Genomic DNA, 18,474 nt, shown 5'->3' on the forward strand with positions numbered 1-18,474 from the left:
TGATAATCATCACAGTGAGGGCTCACTTTTAGGCAATGCTGGCAAGATCCTTGTTAGTATCTTCCTCAATAGGCTGATTTTCCATTTGTAAGATGGTCATCTACTCAAGAGCCAGTGTGACTTCAGAAAGAGCTGAGATAACAATTCCAGGAGAAATATGAGGGGCAGAACAGAGGTCTTCAGGCAAAAGTTATCAATCTGATCAAAGACATTTGTTACTGTCAATAATGAGAGCTTCTGGAAAATCATGGCAATATTTGGTTGCCTGGAGAAGTTCATTAATATTGCATATCAGTTGCATGATGGCATGGTTGCATAGATTTTGGATAATAGACAATTTTCTTATACTTTTCCAGTCATCAATGGAATGAAGCATGACTATACTTTTTATCATGACTTTGTTAGATGTCTTCAATGATGCTGAAAATGGAATATTATTTAACTTGAGAAGGCTACAAGCCAAGATGAAAGTGGAAGAGTTTAGGTACAACTTTCTGTCCACAGATGATCAGTGAAGACTCTGAGGCTAAACTGAAACAGAGTATGGATTGATCTCTGTTGTTTGTACCAATGATGGCCAAACAATTAATAAGAAAATGGCAGTTCTGTACCAGTCAGTACCACACCATCCATATGTGGAACCATTTATTACAACACATGGAGAAATTTTGAATGCCATGGATACGTTCACTTATGTCCACATAGATGATGAGCTTGAGGCACACATTGCAAGAACCAGCTCAGTGCTTGGGGGGGTCCATGGAAAGTATGGGAGAGAAGAGTTATTAGGCTGCCTACCAAACTGCAGAGTTCTTATGCTGACATCATTGTTGTATGCCTGTGAAAGCTGGACAGTAAATCTGTGTTATGCCAGGAAACAGATTCTCCTTCATCTGAAGTGTCATAGGAAGATCTTGAAGATCAGCTGGCAAGATAAAGTACTGGACGCTGAGATCCTTTCTTGAGTTGAACTATTAAGCACTCAGACTCTGCTGTAGAGAGTGCAACTCTGATGAATTGGTGATGTAACTCAAATGCCAATGTACATTTGTCTAAAAGTTCTGTTTATTTAATAGAAAACCTCATAAAAGGAAACCACATGGAGGTTAGAAGAAGCAATATAAGGCCTCTCTAAGGTCTTTCTGAAGAACTTTGAAATTGATTAGGAGACATGGATGATTTTGGTACAGGATGACCCACCATGGCATGCCTTTATCAAAGGCATTGGGCTCTATGAGCAAAACAGAATTATAATGACTCAGAAAAAACTTGAGAGATGCAAATTTAGAGACATCTCCACTCCAAATGTTTATATTTGAGCCTGATCTGTAGTATAACATGTTGAGCTCATACTAGTCTGATCAATCACAGTTGAATACACTGTACTTTGACCCTGATATAGTGATATCATTTTTTCAACCACAAAACCAACCAGATATTTTTCTACCTGATAAAGTTATCAGAACTGGGATACTTTGTTAGTTGTGACAGGTAGATTGTATAATGAATAAAATGCTAAACCTAGAGTCAGGAAAATGAGTACATATCTTATTTGAACATTAGCAGTTTTACCTTAAGCGAATCATCAAAGCTCTCTCAGCTTCAATTTTTTCATCTGTTAAATGAGGATAATAATAGAAGCTAATCTATAGTGTTAGAGCAGCTAGTTGGTATAGTTGCTGGAGTCCAAAAGACCTGAATTCAAATCCAGCCTCAGATATTTACTAACTATTTGACCCTGGACAAGTCATTTAATGCTGTTTCCTTCAGTTTCCTCACCTGATAAATGAATTGGAAAAGGAAATGATCTTTGTCAATAAAATCCTAAATGGGGTCATGAAGAGTTGGACAAGACTAAATAATGATTGAATAGCAAAAACAAAAATGTATAGGGTTGTTATGAGGATCAAATAAGAAGATGATATGTGTAAAGCAACATTAAAGTGTAATTACTGTCATGACTGTGGGACAGGCAATTGTTCTCTTCACTTTGAAATGGAGCAGCTTTCCTGGAAGGCTCCCTTCCTTTGTATACCCTAGGTGAATTGCATGGTCATATAAAATTGTCCATCCTTGTTGCTACATTGACATCAATTCACTGGTTGTTTCTTTCTCTTTGGGATTTGACCTACCTGGAATCACAATTCAAGAAAATCTAGAAAACTTAGGGCCTAAGAAAAGAAGCTTCCTTAAAAGAAATTTTCTAAATCTTTTTCTCCTTGGGTGTGGGGGGGTAGGTATTAACCACATTCAGAGAGTGAGCTGTTGAGATCTTATTCAACTGTGTAGAGTTTCTGGGGTTTATTCCAGAATTATTTAAAGTTGTAGAGAGACAAGTCTCTTCTACCTCCTATTTGGTATCTCTGTAGATTTGAATGCCTATGATAACAGTGATAAGTGTTACAGAATATTTTGCTGCTGGGGATCACCAAAGACTTATTTAGCCTTCAATTTTTTCTTCCTTCAGGCTGCCTGGTAATCCCTACATGGCCTTCTTCATGCTCCCAATATGTACTCCCTGCCCTATGCTTATAAAAATTCATAGATTTGTAGAAGGTCAGAATTGTAGGGTACCTAAGAGTATAGAATGTGACAATAGAGACTATAGAATGGTAGTGATGAAAAGAACCTTGGAATATAAAATATTAAGAGTTGGAAAGGACCTTAGAGAACAACTGATCTCTAAATCCTTCATTTTACAAAAGAGGAAAGCAAGACCAAGAGAATGGAAATGACTTAATCAAGGAAGCAAACTGAGTGAATAGCAGAGCCAGGAGAAAATTCAAATCTCTTGATGCCTAGTCTCTTGGACTTGTAGATCAGAAGTCTTACCACTATTTAGTGTTTATTCCTTGGTTGCCTGCAGCTCTATTGGGAGACAGTACATCCAGTTGTCTTTATAAGTAAAGAATCTCAGGTCCATACATCTTCCTCTCCTTTCTACCCATTCTGAATGGGGACATGCTGGGTGATCAAGGCTGAGAACAAATTCATTCATCCTGGTGGTGGTAATTGATATCTACTATATGTGTTGCCCTTCCTGAGGTGTTAGGTATTTTCAACTGAATAATTTATAAAAGTGACCTTGGGCAAGTTACAAACTCTCTGGCTTTGTTTTTCTAATTTGTAAACGGAGGGATTTGGATTAGATTTCTAAGGTGGCTTCTAGTTCTAAATGTGTATTTTCCCACTAGCATATACTGCTCCAGACTTTTCCATCATGACCTCAGTGCTCCTTCTTTTGATCCACTCTCCTTTCCCCTTTCAGCTCCCTTGTTATGTATTGGCTTCCCTATTAGAATGGTAGTTCCCTATGGGCAGTCATTGCTTTTCTTTTTGCTTATATTTGTATCCCTAGTGTCCAGTGCTTAGTAAATACTTGTGGGTGAATTGATGATTCTAAGGTTCCTAAGAAAAGGATTAGGCCTTTTGTACCTGTGGGAGTCTTTCAAGCCCTGATATCTTCCACAAGAAAGTGCCTTGTATGCTGCCTCTTTGGAGGACTGGACCTGACTAGGAGTATTCCTGGCTGGGGCTTTCGGGAAATGATGCACATCAGACACTGGGTTGTTTTGAGAGCAGGTTGTGAAGAGGTGAAATCTAAGGGGATCATAGAATCCTACAACATTTAATGTTGAAAAGGATCTTAGGGGTTAAAACAATCCATTTCTTCAGCCTTAGATGAGCACACATATATACCTGTATAAACATACACATGCAGATAGATACAGAAAAAGATAAATGAATATCTTTGGACTAACAAGAGGGAGTATATCATAATAGATGGAACACTGGATTTGGATGTCAAGTGACCCGAGTCTGAGCTTTTGTTCAGTTGCTTTTTAGTTATGTGATTATGGCTGTCACTCCTCTCCATGGGCCTCAGTTTCTTCATTTGATTCTCAACTCTCATCCATAAAATAATTCACTATTGAGCCAGGGAGATTCCCTAGGAAAGCCAATGACCTTTAAAAAAATTTATTAAGGCAAACACTTTCCATCCCTGGTTTGTGCAAACCCAAAAGGTCTCTCATAATCCCTTCCAATATTAGGTAATTCAAATGGCAATGACATCTCCTTACTTCAAAGGCTAGGCCATTATCCCAATGGATGTTTGCTACTAGGGAAATGAATTAAAGCCCCATCCTAGAATCTCTGATGCCCAGCCAAGAGGGTTACTGTTAACAGAGGGAATCAGAAACCATAGATCTGATTGACAGGAACCCAAATTCAGTCATTATGAAAGAGAGGGTTGCAGATTTGATCCTCAGGCTATACCCATGCCTAAGTCTTAGTGTGGTCCAAATTTAGACTGCTTCCCTTCTCATCCTTTACTCCTAGACATTGCCATAGAGATGTGGTGGGATGGGGAATGTATGCATTTAAGTGTGTCTTGTTGCCCCATGTTTCCTAGGGATTTTTATCTTGTGGAAACATCTAGAAGTCTTGGAGAGAATCCAAGGAAAGTGAAAGAAGTGGGAGCCATGTCTAATTCTGTGCTTTTACTATGAAGTACTAATTTGAGATGGGTAAATGACTCTCTCACCACCAAAGGCAAGAAGTAGTGGAAGCTATGAGACCAGGAGTAGATATGAAGTGTTGATGGATGGAACCAAGAGTCAACATGGGTAAACTGACCACAGAGGAACAGAGAGAAGATTGGTTTAGAGACAAGTGGTTCGTGAAATAATTAGAGAACAGTTCATAGCTCCTTTGCTCCCATCTGCCTAGCTGTCATTCTATGAATTTGTAAGGGAGGGTTAGATTTATTATTCAATTCAACCCAAAGCACTTATTTTGTGCAAATACTCTTGTTGGTGCTGGAGATTAAAAAAAATTCAAACCCACTCTCTGTTCTCAAGAATCTGCCATTCTATGGATGGGGGCAAAGACATAAGAATGTATTTGATAATTTGAAAAGAAAGCACCAAGGGCAGCTAGGTGGCACAGTGAATAGAGTTCAAATCCAGCCTTAGACACTTACTAATTAACTAGTTATGTGACCTTGGACAAATCACTTAATCCCACTGCCTTGCCAAAAAAACCCCCAAAACTTAAAAAAAAGCACCAGAAATTACTGCTGGATGAGGAAAGGCTTTTCATAGGAGAAAGCAAATGAGTTGAGGCTTGAAAGGATTTTAAACAGATCTGAGGAAGGATTGCTTGCCATGTGTATGTGGGCAATCTTTGAAAAGGTATGGAGATTGGAAATGTCTTGCTAAGTTTGGAGTGTGGCGAATAAATCATTTTGGTTTGAATGTAAAATACTTGAAGGTATATAGTGTATTATATACCTAAAATGATAGACTGGAGTCCGACTGTGAGAAAATTTAAGTTCCAAGAAGATGAATTTATATTTTATACTACAGATGATAAGATACCTTTGCAGGCTGTTGAACAGGGGAGAGACATGAAGAGATTTGGTTTTAAGATAGAACTGAATTTGGTATGGGTTGGCCAGGCTCTTCCCCACCGAAGGGCCTTGGTGATATGGGAAAGACCTGACTCTAAAACAGAGTGGGGAACTTTTTTTTCTGCCAAGGGCCATTTGGATATTTATAACATTGTTCATCTGCCATTTTTATCAAATATTTGATTAATTTATCCCCCCCACCAACTACTAGATTTATTGAATTTTGAGTCTCGTCTGCAGTTGCCATGGCAATGCCAAACCAAATGAAACAAGGAGGTTGGATGTTGGATTTGATTGATTCTAAGGTAATTTTAGGCTCTAAATCTTTGATCTTAACCATCTTTCTTATATGTGTTTACATCTTATGGATCTTGATTAAAACCTAAAGATGCCTTTTTGAGGACTAGGTTAACTGCTCCTCTTAACATTCTCTAACATTCAAAGTCAAGAGGAGTTGATTCTCACTCCTTGTTGACCATTAAAACTGGCAAACTTTCATTCTACAACTATCACCCATAAATCACCACACTTCTTTAATGTCTGCTTTATCCAGCTCAGATCTTTGATTTGCTCATCTATGGACTTCCATATACTTCACATTCTCTCTAATTAATGTTTCATACCTGGTTCCAGCTCCTGCCCCTTTTGAATGACTTGAGCATCCCAGGTTCTCAACTTCCTCAATTTCCATGACCTCTGTCTCTACTTCAATCACACACAATAATAGTCCTCTTTTGTATCTTCTAACCCTACACTGAATTCATCTTAGCTGCAAAAATTTTGTTTTATATGTCTCTGGTTAGTTTGTCTACTTTGTAGGTAATAGGAGAGGGCAGTAATTGGAGGCTTGGAGTCTAATTAGGAGAACTGCATTACATACACTAGAAGAGAGGTAACAAGGGACTGAACAAGAAACTAGATGATCTCTAAGTTCTGACACTCAGTTTCTAAGATTTTTGGAGGTTGAAATTAAATAGAAAGTAGAATAATTTCAGGACTGTATATTTCCTCTCCTTTGTACATTTATAGGGCTTTCTTTCTCATCCTGTACTCTAAGTGAAGTGGGCTAGGTTTCCTGAATCCTTCATGGCTCATGTGGGACATCTATGCCAACTGTCAGGGACCTCTATTTCCTCATCTGTCAAACTGATGTAATAATCCCTGTCTTGTCTCTCTCACAGGGGATTTTATGAGACTCAAGTGAGAGAATTGTTGTTAAAGTCCTCTGAAAATTATAGTCCTACATAGCTAGAAAAGATTATTGTTCTTTGTGAAAAATGAGTTCTTTTTATGAACTTTGGAGGTGACTAAGGGAAGGGTTCTAATTGTGAGGTGATGGAAAATATCAGATTTATTGGTTGAATTTTTTTTATTTGTCTGATGGTTGGAGGCAATTTAGTGAAACCTCTAGTTAGTCAGGGATGTCTCAACAAACCCAGCTGCCTTATTGGCTAGGCATGAGCTGTGTGTGAAAAAAAAGAGTTTAATACAGTTGTCTTAGAGAGGCCAATTGGACAGACTCCAAATCTGGTGGTAATGTGTTTTGAGTAGAAGAGGGCAAAGGGGGGGCAGCTAGGTGGGACAGTGGCTAGAGCACTAGCCCTGAAGTCAGCAAACCCCTCCCCCAAAAAAAGAAGAGGGAAAAGGATATAGTATCTACCATTCTTTGATCCAGGAGCAATTAGGATGCAAAGTCTGGAAGAACCTTTTTTTCCTTTATTTTTAGGTTTTTGCAAGGCAATGGGGTTAAGTGGCTTGCTCAAGGTCACACAGCTAGCTAATTATAAAGTGTCTGAGGTCAGATTTGAACTCAGGTACTCCTGACTCTACGGCCAGTGCTCTAGCCACTGTGCAACTTAGCCACTCCCCTGAGGAACTTCTTAAACCTGAAAGGATCCAAATATGGGAGTGGGCTGCCTCTTAAGGTAATGAGTTTTCTTTCATTAGAGGCCTTTGAGTATAGTCTGAATGACACTTCTCAGGCATAAATATTGGTGAGTTGGCACTTAATAAATGTGTGCTGATTGATTAAGAAAATGGCAGTACATTTCAAATGTTTCCAAACATCTATTCTGCCCTAGACCTGTAATATTGTCCTTGCTTTGGCACAGTCCCCCTTCACCCATGCCTTTAATGCTCTCTCTCTTTATGTCCCCTTCTAGGAATCCTCAAGGCTCCTTCTATGATGGACTCAGTTCAAGGGCCCCCTTTTAAGGTGAAGGCTTTCTTGAATTGTTCAATAGTTATGTACTTCCTTTCCAAATACTTTGTGTGTTTTTTTGTATTTATCTACATCCTCTTGGATTCTCTCAATAGTAGGAGAGTTTCTTGAGGGTAGGAAAAGTTTGGATTTTGTCTTTATAACCCCAGGAGTCAGCAAAGTTTCTAGCATATATTGGATATTTTTCATGGCCAACTCCTCATGACCCCATCTAGGGTTTTCTTGGCAAAGACATGAAAGTGGTCTACCATGTCCTCCAGCTTATTTTACAGATGAAGAAACTGAGGAAAACAGGGTTAAGTTACCTGCCCACTTAACCTGGGCTGGAGCTGAATGTGGATTTGAACATAGCTAGATGAATCTTCCCGATTCCAGGCCTGGCCCTTTATCCATAGTGTAATCTAAGTGTCCCCAGTACATGGTAGGAATTTAATAAGTGTTCATTTATTGAAAAAATGAATGCACAGGAAACTGAAATCACCCACAAGCTTTCAATGGGTGTTCATACTATGACAGACACTGAGCTAAGCATTAGATAGTTATGCAATGCATTTTTATATCATGTATTTTGTATTTTATACAATATCTCATTTCAGCTTCATAACTTTGTGAGATAGGTGATATGGTAGATGATTGTTCTCATTTTACAGATGAGGAAATCGAACTTCAGAGGGATGAAATGACTTGCCCAGGATCACAATTTCAGAAGTAAACCTTGAACCATGGTCTCTTGGTGCTCTTTCACAATATTACAGTGATTGCAGGAGGAAAGAAAAGCATCCACTTGAACTGACCTATTAGAAGTAATTGGCATCAATTGTCATGAGTCAGATTCTTCAGCTACTTGTCCAGGGATTATAACTGAATTGGATGATGTTTTCCAAGGATCTTCTTTCATGTCCTTAGGTCAACAACTAAGACATTTGTTTCTTTGATAGTTTTCTCCTTTGCCCAATTTCCTGAAGTAGAGTTCTGGGTGACATCTGAGTTGCAGAAACAAATTAAACAAACTTCTGGGGAATGTGGGTTAGGTTTCTCTGGGACAATGTGACCTTCCTCTTGGCATTTTTATGTATTTCTGCTGTCCATCCATGTGTCCTTTCCCCTCATCTTCCTTTTCCTCCTTCTCCTCCCCTTAACCCCTTCCTCTTCCTCTTTTTCTTCCTTCTTTACCACCACCTGCTTCTCCTTCTCCTCTCTCCCTGAACTATAAACAAATTGCTACTATTACCTCTGGAATATCTATCAGTATATTTCATAGCCCAATATAATTTTACTCACCAGACATACTCCCTTCCCCTTGGTCAATGCTCCCCTATATGTGCTATCTTCCCCAATAGCATGTAAGTTTTATTTTTAATTTTAGGATAAGACTTTTCTTAATCTAATCTAATCTTAATCTAATTTTGAATTTACTTTTGTATTTATATTGCCAATGCTTAACAGGACACAATAAATGTCTTAAATTCTTTTAACTAGCTAGTTATTTGTTATTATCGAGGAGTTTACATTCTAAGGGGGAAGACAATAAGTTTATCTATGTATCTATGTATCTATGTATCTATGTATTTATCTATCTATATAAAGTTAATAAGCACAAAACAGTTTAAAAACTGGGTAGTTTGGGTGGGAGGGCTTAAGCAATTATGGGAATTTTGAGAGCAGGGTGTTATTCCAGGGTACCACATAAAGACAGTTCTGGATTTAGAAGGCAGTGACAGCATCTCTAGTCCTCTGGCAGTTTAACACCAGGCCTCAGTAATAAGATGGATGGCAAGACTAATTAGTTAAAAAGAGAAAGCTATCAGATAACAGGTTAGAGGTATTTCATCCCAACTCCAACCTGATTTTGCTATACCCTTTGGCCTTAGACTGGAGTCCTTTTTTTGCTCACATGGGGCTGTATCTTGCTCCTCCCCATCCTTACCCTGCCCAACCTTTTAAGGGACACTTTGTGCACATTGCCCTGGGAATGCTTCTATTAAAAAAATAAACAAGTACTAATTAATCAATGATAATTAACATATAATTTAATAATATACATAAAAACATAAATAGTAAAACATAATAGAGAAAACTAATTAATTTTATTGAATACAGAAAATAATTAATATTAATTAATTAAGCATCTACTCCATGGTCAGGAAACATCCAGTCTGCAGATCTAGAAATCATTTGGTCTGGCTTTACCATGGTAACTGCAGATGGGACTCAAAACTCACTAGATCTAGGAATATTTTACAGATGAATTAGTTAAATATTTAGTCAAATACAGCATATTCTACGAGTGATGTCATAAATATCCAAATGGTCCTTGGCAGACAAAAAGGCTCCCCACTGCTGATCTGCTCTATGCTAGTTCTTGTGTTAAGTTCTGGTGATACAGTTAAAAGGAAAGACTTCTGGTCAAAACAGTGGAGAGAAACCAGGACTTACGTTAAGCACTCCTGAGTTTCCCACAAAACTGACATTAATCAAGCCTCTTAACTAATCTCCCAACTATATCATGTGGGGAAAGCCTGTGACTGCTGTTATAGAGAGCCCTCCCCAATGACATACCAATCTGGGTTGAAGGTTTTGCCATAAACAGATGACCCCAAGTGTTCTACCTTTCCTAATAGCCCAGAGTGGCTGAGTTCCCCAGCACTGACAGGCAGTTCAGAGAGAGTGCCCCAGGTGTTCCTGTGTAAACAGTTCAGACTTAGCCCCATCCTACCCTCCTCCTGCCCCCGCCCCCCCCCCCACACAAGAGGGAGTGGGCAACTGACTTCCCAGTTGTGAGAGCCTCTGATGCTTTCTGCCAAGCTCAGGGACTGGGCTGCCTGTGGCCAACCCAGAGATAGCCCCAGGTGATTCCACTGTGGGAAGTAGTGACATCCCCAGCACAGATGGTCCAAAAAGAGAGAGCCTCAGGGTATTCTTACTAGTCAGTACACCAAACCTCTAGGAGTTCCTAACTTTAAGGCTTTCAATGAAGTAAGTCTGCAAGCAAGTTCCTCCGCATCACAAGAATCTTGGGATAGGTAATACGATTCAAAATGAAGAAAGGCCAGAAAAGAACAGGATCCATTGAAAGTAACCTTGGGGGACAGCTATGTGGTGCAGTGGATAAAGCACTGGCCCTGGAGTCAGGAGTACCTGGGTTCAAATCTGGTCTCAGACACTTAATAATTACCTAGCTGTGTGGCATTGGGCAAGCCACTTAACCTTGCAAAAACCTAAAAAAAAGTAACCTTGGATATAAGAATGAGCAAAACACAAGCTCAGAAAAGGAGGGGAGAAGGGGTGCTACATGTGAAGCTATGGAGGAGAATATGAATTGGTCTCCAGCCCAGAAAAATTTCTTAGAAGAGCAGAAAGGATTTTTAAAATCAAATGGAAAAATTGGGAAAAGAAATACAAAAGAAAATATCTTGCAACAAAAAGTGACAGATTAAGCCAAATCCTTTAAAAATACAATTGGATAATTGGAAAAAAACCCAGCTTTTAAAAAAATCAAATTGATCAAATGGAAATGGAGACACAAAAGCTAAAGAAGAAAATACCTCCCTGAGAAATAGAATGGGAGCACTAGAAGACAATGATTTCATGATAAATCAAGAATTTGTTAAATGAAATAAAAAAATGAAGAGATGAGAAGAAAATGTAAAATACCTCATTGGTAAAATAACTGACCTAGAGAATAGATCAAGAAGAGAAAATTTAAAAATAATTGGGTTACCTGAAAACCATGATTAAAAAAAAGAGCCTGAATATCATTCTTCAAGAAATTATCCAGGAGAATTGCCCTGATATCCTGGAACCAGAGGGCAAAATGGTCATCAAAAGAATCCACTGAACACTTCCTGAAAGGAATCTCAAAATGAAAATGCCAATGAATTTTGTAGCCAACCTTTAGGATTATCAGATCAAGGAGAAAATCCTGCAAGCATCTGGAAAGAAACAATTCAAATACTGAGGAACCACAATCAGGATTACATAGGACCTGACTGTATCAATGTTAAAAGATCAAGGCCTAGAATATGATATTCCAGAAGTCAAGGGAGCTTGTATTACAACCAGGAATCAACTACACAGCAAAATTTAGCATACTCTTTCAGGGGAAAAGATAGCTATTTAATGAAATAGGTTACTTTCAAACTTTCCTGATGAAAAGTTCGGAGGTGAACAGAAAATTTGATCTTCAAATAGGAGACTTGAGTTATGTGAAAAGGTAAATGGGAAAAGAGAGGGACTGCTATTTAATAAGATAAAACTGGGGGCATTCCTATCTAGGAGAAAAATTCTCTAAATTCTTGAGAATTGTAACTCAATTAGAGGGAATATACTTAGACTAAAGGTATGGTCATGAGTTGATTTTGATGAAATTTAAGGAAAATTGAGACATTAAAATTAAGACATTAATAAGACTGAAGAAGGGGAAGGCAGAAAGAGGTAAATTACATCACATGAAGAGACACAAAGGATCTATTGCAGCAGAGGGAAAGAATGGAGAGAGAACTGCTTGAATCTTTCATCAAATTTGACTTAAGAGGGAATAACACACTCAAATGGGTTTAGAAATTTATTGTACCCTTCAAATGTTAGGAGGGGTAAAGGGTGGGAGAAGGGAAGGAGGGACTAATAGAAAGGAGGGAAGGAATAAGGGGAAAAAGAAAAGAGAGAAGAAAAGGGAAGGGGGGTTGCTAGAAGGGGGGACAGATTGAGGGACATGGTATTCAGAAGCAAAACACTGGTGAAGAGGGATTTGGTGAAGGGAGGGAAAAAAGTACAAATAGAGGGGAGATAACATGGAGGACAATAACGTTTTAGTAATTTTAATTGTGAATTTGAATGGGATGAACATGCCCATAAAACAGAAGTGGATAGCAGAGTAAATTAAAAACCAGACTCCTGCAATATGCTACTTATAAGAAACACATCTGAAGCATACACACACACACACACACACACACTCACTCACACACACACACACGGAGTTAAGGTAAAAGACTTGAGAAGGACTGAAGTGAAAAAAGCAGGGGTAGCAATCCTTATCTCAGACAAAGCAATAGCAAAAACTGATCTCATTAAAATGGTTAAGGAAGGAAACTACATCTTCTAAAATATGCCAGACAATGGAGTATTTGTCTTAGTACAAATGTTTGCACCATGGGGTATAGCATCTGAATTCTTAGAGGAGAAACTAAATGAGTTACAGGAAGATAATAGAGAGCGAAACTATACTGGTGGTTGTCCTCAACCTGCCTCCCTCAGAAATGGATAAATCTAATCATAAAATAAACAAGAAAGAACTTAAAGAAGTGAATAGAATGTAAGAAAACTTAGACATGATAAACCTCTGGAGAAAATCGAATAGGAATAGAAAGATATTTATCTTTTTTTCCTGCAATACATGGCAACTGCACAAAAATTAACCATGTACTAGGGCATAAAAATCTCATAATCAAAAGCAGAAAGGCAGAAAGTGCATTCTTTTCAGATCATGATGCAATAAAAATCACATTCAATAAAAGGAGGGATAGACCTAAAATTAATTGGAAATTAAATAATCCAATTTTTTTTAGGTTTTTGCAAGGCAAATGGGGTTAAATGGCTTGCCCAAGGCCACACAGCTAGGTAATTATTTAGTGTCTGAGACTGGATTTGAACCCAGGTATTCCTGACTTCAAGGCTGGTGCTTTTATCCACGACACCACCTAGCCGCCCCTAAATAATCCAATTTTAAAGAATGAGTGAATCAAGCAACAAATCATAGAAATAATAACATCATCCAAGATGATGACAATAAGGAGACAACATGCCAAAACATTTGGGATACAACATTAGGGGAAATATTATATCTCTAAATGCAAACTTGAATAAAATAGAGAAAGAAGGGATCAATAAATTAGACTTACAATTAAAAAATATAAAGAATAAATTAAAAATTTTCAATTCAATACAAATTAGACATTCTGCAAATCAAAAGAGAAATTAATAAATTAGAAAATAAGAAAAATATTGAATTAATAAGACTGAGTTGGTTTTATGAAAAAATTAGTAAAATAGATAAGCTTAGGTTAATTTGATTTAAAAAATAGAAAGAAGACTAACAAATTACCAGTATCAAAAATGAAAAAGGTGAATTCACTAACAATGAGTAAATCAAAATAATAATTTGGTGCAATTTTTGTCTAACTGTATGCCAATAAATTTGACGATCTAAGTGAAATGGATCAATATTTGCAAAGCTTCCTAGGTTAAAAGAAGAGGAAATTATATATTCAGATAGCCCCATCTCTGAAATAATAATTGAATAAGCTGTCAATGTACTCTCTAATAAACTTCCTAAAAAAGTCTCCAGGTCCAGATGGATTTACAAGTGAATTCTACCAAACATTCAAGGAACAATTAGTTCCAATTATATATAACCTATTTGAAAAAAAAAACCAGGTGAAAATGGAGTTCTATCAAATTCCATCTATAACACCAATATAACACCAAAATTCTATCTATAACACCAAATTCCATCTATAACACCAATATAGCACCAAAAATTCCATCTATAACACCATCTGTAACACCAATTATAGACCAATTTCTCTAATGAATATGGATGCAAAAATTTTAAATAAAATTTCAGCAAAGCGACTACAACAAGTTATCACTAGGATAATACACTATAATCAAGTAGGATTTATGCCAGGAATGCAGGGCTGGTTCAACATTAGGAAAACTATCAGCATAGTTGACCATATCAATAACAAATCTAACATAAAGCATATGATTATTTCAATAAGTTCTGCAAAAGCTTTTGACAAAATATAGCACCCATTCATATTAAAAACACTAAAGAGCATTGAAATAAATGGAATATTCCTTAAAACAATAAGCAGTATCTTTAAAACCATCAGCAAGTGTTATGTATAATGGGGAGTAGCTAGAACTATTTCCATTAAGACTAGGGATGAAACAAGGATGCCTGTTATCACCACTATTATTCAATATTGTATTAGAAATGTTAGCTTTAGCAATAAGAGAAGAAAATAATGAAAGAATTAGAATAGGTAATGAAATAAAACTCTCACTCTTTGCAGATGATGTGATGGCATACTTAGAGAACCTTATGAAATCATCTAATAATTACTTGAAATAATTAGCAACTTTAGCAGAGTTGCAGGATATAAAATAAATCCCCCAAATCCTTAGCATTTCTATATATTACTATCAAGACATAGCAGCAAGAGATATAAAGAGAAATTCCATTCAAATTAATAGTAGACAACATAAAATAGTTATGAATCTATCTGCCAAGGCACACTCAGAAATCATATGAAAACAACTATAAAACACTTTTCAGATCTAAGGGAGGGATAGACCCAACTGAACAAATACCAATTGCTCATGGATAGGCTGAGCTAATATAATAAAAATGACAATTCTACCTAAATTAATTATTCAGTGCCCTACCAATCAAACTTCCAAAAAATTACTTTATTGAGCTAGAAAAAATAGTAACTAAATTCATATGGAGAAACAAAAAAGGTCAAGAATAATGGAATTACAGAATAAAGGAAATAATGGAAAAAGGAAGGAGACCTAGCCATACCAGATGTGAAATTTTAAAGCATCAGTCATCAAAACTGGTACTGGCTTAGAAATAGAGTTTGGATCAGTAGAATAATATACCAGGTATAAAAGAAGAAGTAGCAAATGACTATATTAACCTGCTGTTTGGTAAACCCAAAGATTTCAACTCTGGGGGTAAGTCCTCACTCTTCAATAAAAAACTGAAGCGAAGACTGGAAGATAGTCTGACAGAATGTAGGCATAGTACATCTCACACCCTATAGCAAGATAAATGCTAAATGTGTACAGGATTTAGACATAAAAAGATAAACCAATTAAAAGAACAAGGAATAGTTTATCAGATCTATGGAAAAAGGGAACAGATTATGACAAAAGAAGATATAGAGAACATTATAAAAGATTAAATGGATAATTTTGATTGCATTAAATTGAAAAGGATTTCCACAAACAAAGCCAAATGCATCCTAAATGAAGGAGCATACATTAAATTGGGAAACAATTTTTACAACCAGTGTTTCTGATAAAGGACTTATTTCTAAAATATATATAGAGAAATGAGTCATATGTATGAGAAAACAAGTTATTCCCCAACTGATAAATGGTAAAAGGATATGGCGAGTCAATTCTCTGATGAAGAAATTAGTTATCTATAGTCATATGAAAAATTGTTCTAAATCATTTTGATTAGGGAAATGCAAATTAAAACAACTCTGAGACAACACCTAACACCTATTTGACTGATCAATATGACCAAAAAGGAAAATCATCAAAGTTGGAAGAGATGTGGGAAAACCAGGAGACTAATGCATTGCTGGTGGAGTTGTGGAATTATGTCAAAGGGCAATAAAACTATGCATACCCTTTGATCCAGCAATACCACTACAAGGTCTGTATCCTAAAGAGATTATGAAAAAGGGTAAAAATTCTATATATACAAAAATAATTATAGCAGTTCTTTTCCTGGTGCTAACAATATGAAATTGAGGGGATGCCTTTTAATTGGGGAATGGCTGAACAAATTATGGTTATATGAATGTGATGGATCATTATTGTTCTATAAGAAATAACGAGGGATGGTACTTCAGAAAATCCCTGAAGGACTTAACATGAATTGATTTTGAGTGAAATGAGAAAAATCAGAAAAATTATATATATACTAACAACAACATTGCGTGATGGTCAACTAGATGGACTTGTTAATCTCAGCAATACAATAATCAAAGAAAATTCAAAAAGATTTGTGATGAAAAATACCATCCGTAGTCAGATAGGGGACTGTGGAGTTTGAATATAGACTGAACCTTGCCATCTTCAGTTTTTAAAAGTTGTCTTATGTATTATGTCATCTTTTTCTCTCTCTAACTTTTTCCTTGTTTGGGATTGGATTCTTCTCTCACAGTAAGATTAATGTGAATCTATGTTTAGCATAATTACACATGTAGAGCCTATATTAGATTGCTTTTAGTCTGGGAAGGGGAGAAGAGAGAAAGGGAGAAAAATGTATAACTCAAAATCTTGCAAAAAAATTGGTAAAAACTATTGTTGCATGTTGTTGGGAAAAAATATTTTAAAAATATAAAAAGAAAAAGTCTTTTTAGACTATTTACATTCTGGAGGGGATATAAAATGTATACTAAAATCCTCAAATCCTCAAATACATGTGTGTTCTCTGAGGTGGGTAATTTCATCACTCATGCAGATACCCATTCCTTCAAACTGACTGCTCTGCACAACTATTTTCTCTTATTGTTATTCTTTAGTTGTGCCTAACTCTTCATGACCCCATGGATTATATAGTTCATAGAGTTTTCTTGGTTAATATACTAGCATTGTTTATTATTTTCTTCTCCAGGGTATTGAGGCAAACAGAGGCTAAGTGACAGGCCTAGGGTCACACAGCTAGTGTCTAAGATTGGATTTGAATTCAGGTCTTCCTAACTACAGAACCAGTGCCCAGTTCACAGAGCCATCTATATGTCTCTTAACTCTTGTACATATTCTTCCCTAAATTTAATGAAGGAAGCTTACTGGAATGGAACTCTTGATTTTTGTTACATCCTGAGATGACCAATGGCACAAACAGGATATTCCATCCATTCTCCCTTCTTGTCTATCTTCTTTTTTGATCATGTGTCTTTGATGAGCTCTTTTCTTGGGCCCTTCTTTATACTTATCAAATAACAAACTGTGAAACACATACACAGATAAGAGAATATAAAGTGTCAACAAATTTCATGGTAGTTTTTTCAGATTAAAAAAAATTCTTTAAGTTCTCTTCATATCTTGTCTTTATTCCTATTGAAGGTGTGTCATTTCCTCCAGACTTGATGGGAAGGGGGAAAGTAGTGAAGTTTGGGGGTATAGTATCTCATGCTCATAAACAATGAACTACCTAGGGGTCAGCCCTTTAATGACCGTAGATAGGCTAATGATAGCATGGGAGATAGATACTATGATTATCCTTATTTTACAGATGAGAAAACTGAGGCAAACAAAATTTATTTGACTTATTCAATAACACACAAATAGTAAATGTCTGAGACTAGATTTGAACTCATGTCTTCCTGATTCCAGTCCCAGCACTCTATCCACTGGGTCACCTTGCTGCTGACCCACACTCATTTTCAGAAGATACAGTTTTTACTATCTGTCCCATAGCCCATCTTGTTCCTAATGCTCTGAGCTGTCAGACCCTGGGCCTTTTCTCATTCCTCAAATTATCTTGCTATATATCTTATCTTTTTAATAAAGATAAGAATAAGTCTCCAGGAGACTTAAATCTCCCAGAGAGATAAGTCTCCTGGAGAATGCAGGGTCCTTGATGATAGAGGCTTTCATTTCAGTACCTCAGTACCTCAGTATCTCATTTATTCACATACTACATGCTTAACATATTTGATAAAATTAGTCAAATTGAAATTATTGATCACTAAGCTGACAAAGTATATTCTTGAAACTAATCAAATTTACAGGGAATTGGATGTTAAGGGTATAGTTTTCTTGTTTCAGTGTGGATTAGACATGTCAATCCCATTTTGCTTCTAGTTAGATGGGAAGGAAATGAGCAGGTGCTAAGAAAGGGCATAATGATGGCAGCAGAAGTGGAGGGTGAGTAACCAAATACTGGGACCATTGAGTCTTTGAACTCAGAATGCCAAGCAGATCAATGACTAAGAAAGTTATGGATCTCATGACTTCAGTTTGGATATTCAGGAAAGTTTGGAAGCTGAAATCTTGGTGATCATTTGCAAAATCTCTGACATATCTC

At 36.7% G+C, this 18,474-nt stretch overlaps 1 long non-coding RNA gene across 1 annotated transcript in view; it reads left to right on the forward strand.

The window, feature by feature from the left end:
* The window catches only part of LOC141499969 (uncharacterized), a 39,684-nt gene extending 30,648 nt beyond the window's left edge, over positions 1–9,036 (forward strand). Inside the window, exons 4-5 of the long non-coding RNA XR_012471804.1 lie at positions 7,576–7,628; positions 8,285–9,036. This is a non-coding gene — a long non-coding RNA (uncharacterized LOC141499969). The remainder of the gene's footprint in view (positions 1–7,575; positions 7,629–8,284) is intronic.
* The last annotated feature ends 9,438 nt before the right edge of the window (positions 9,037–18,474 follow it).

The sequence above is a fragment of the Macrotis lagotis genome, chromosome X (assembly GCF_037893015.1).
Source record: "Macrotis lagotis isolate mMagLag1 chromosome X, bilby.v1.9.chrom.fasta, whole genome shotgun sequence".
In the NCBI taxonomy this organism is placed as follows: domain Eukaryota; kingdom Metazoa; phylum Chordata; class Mammalia; order Peramelemorphia; family Peramelidae; genus Macrotis; species Macrotis lagotis.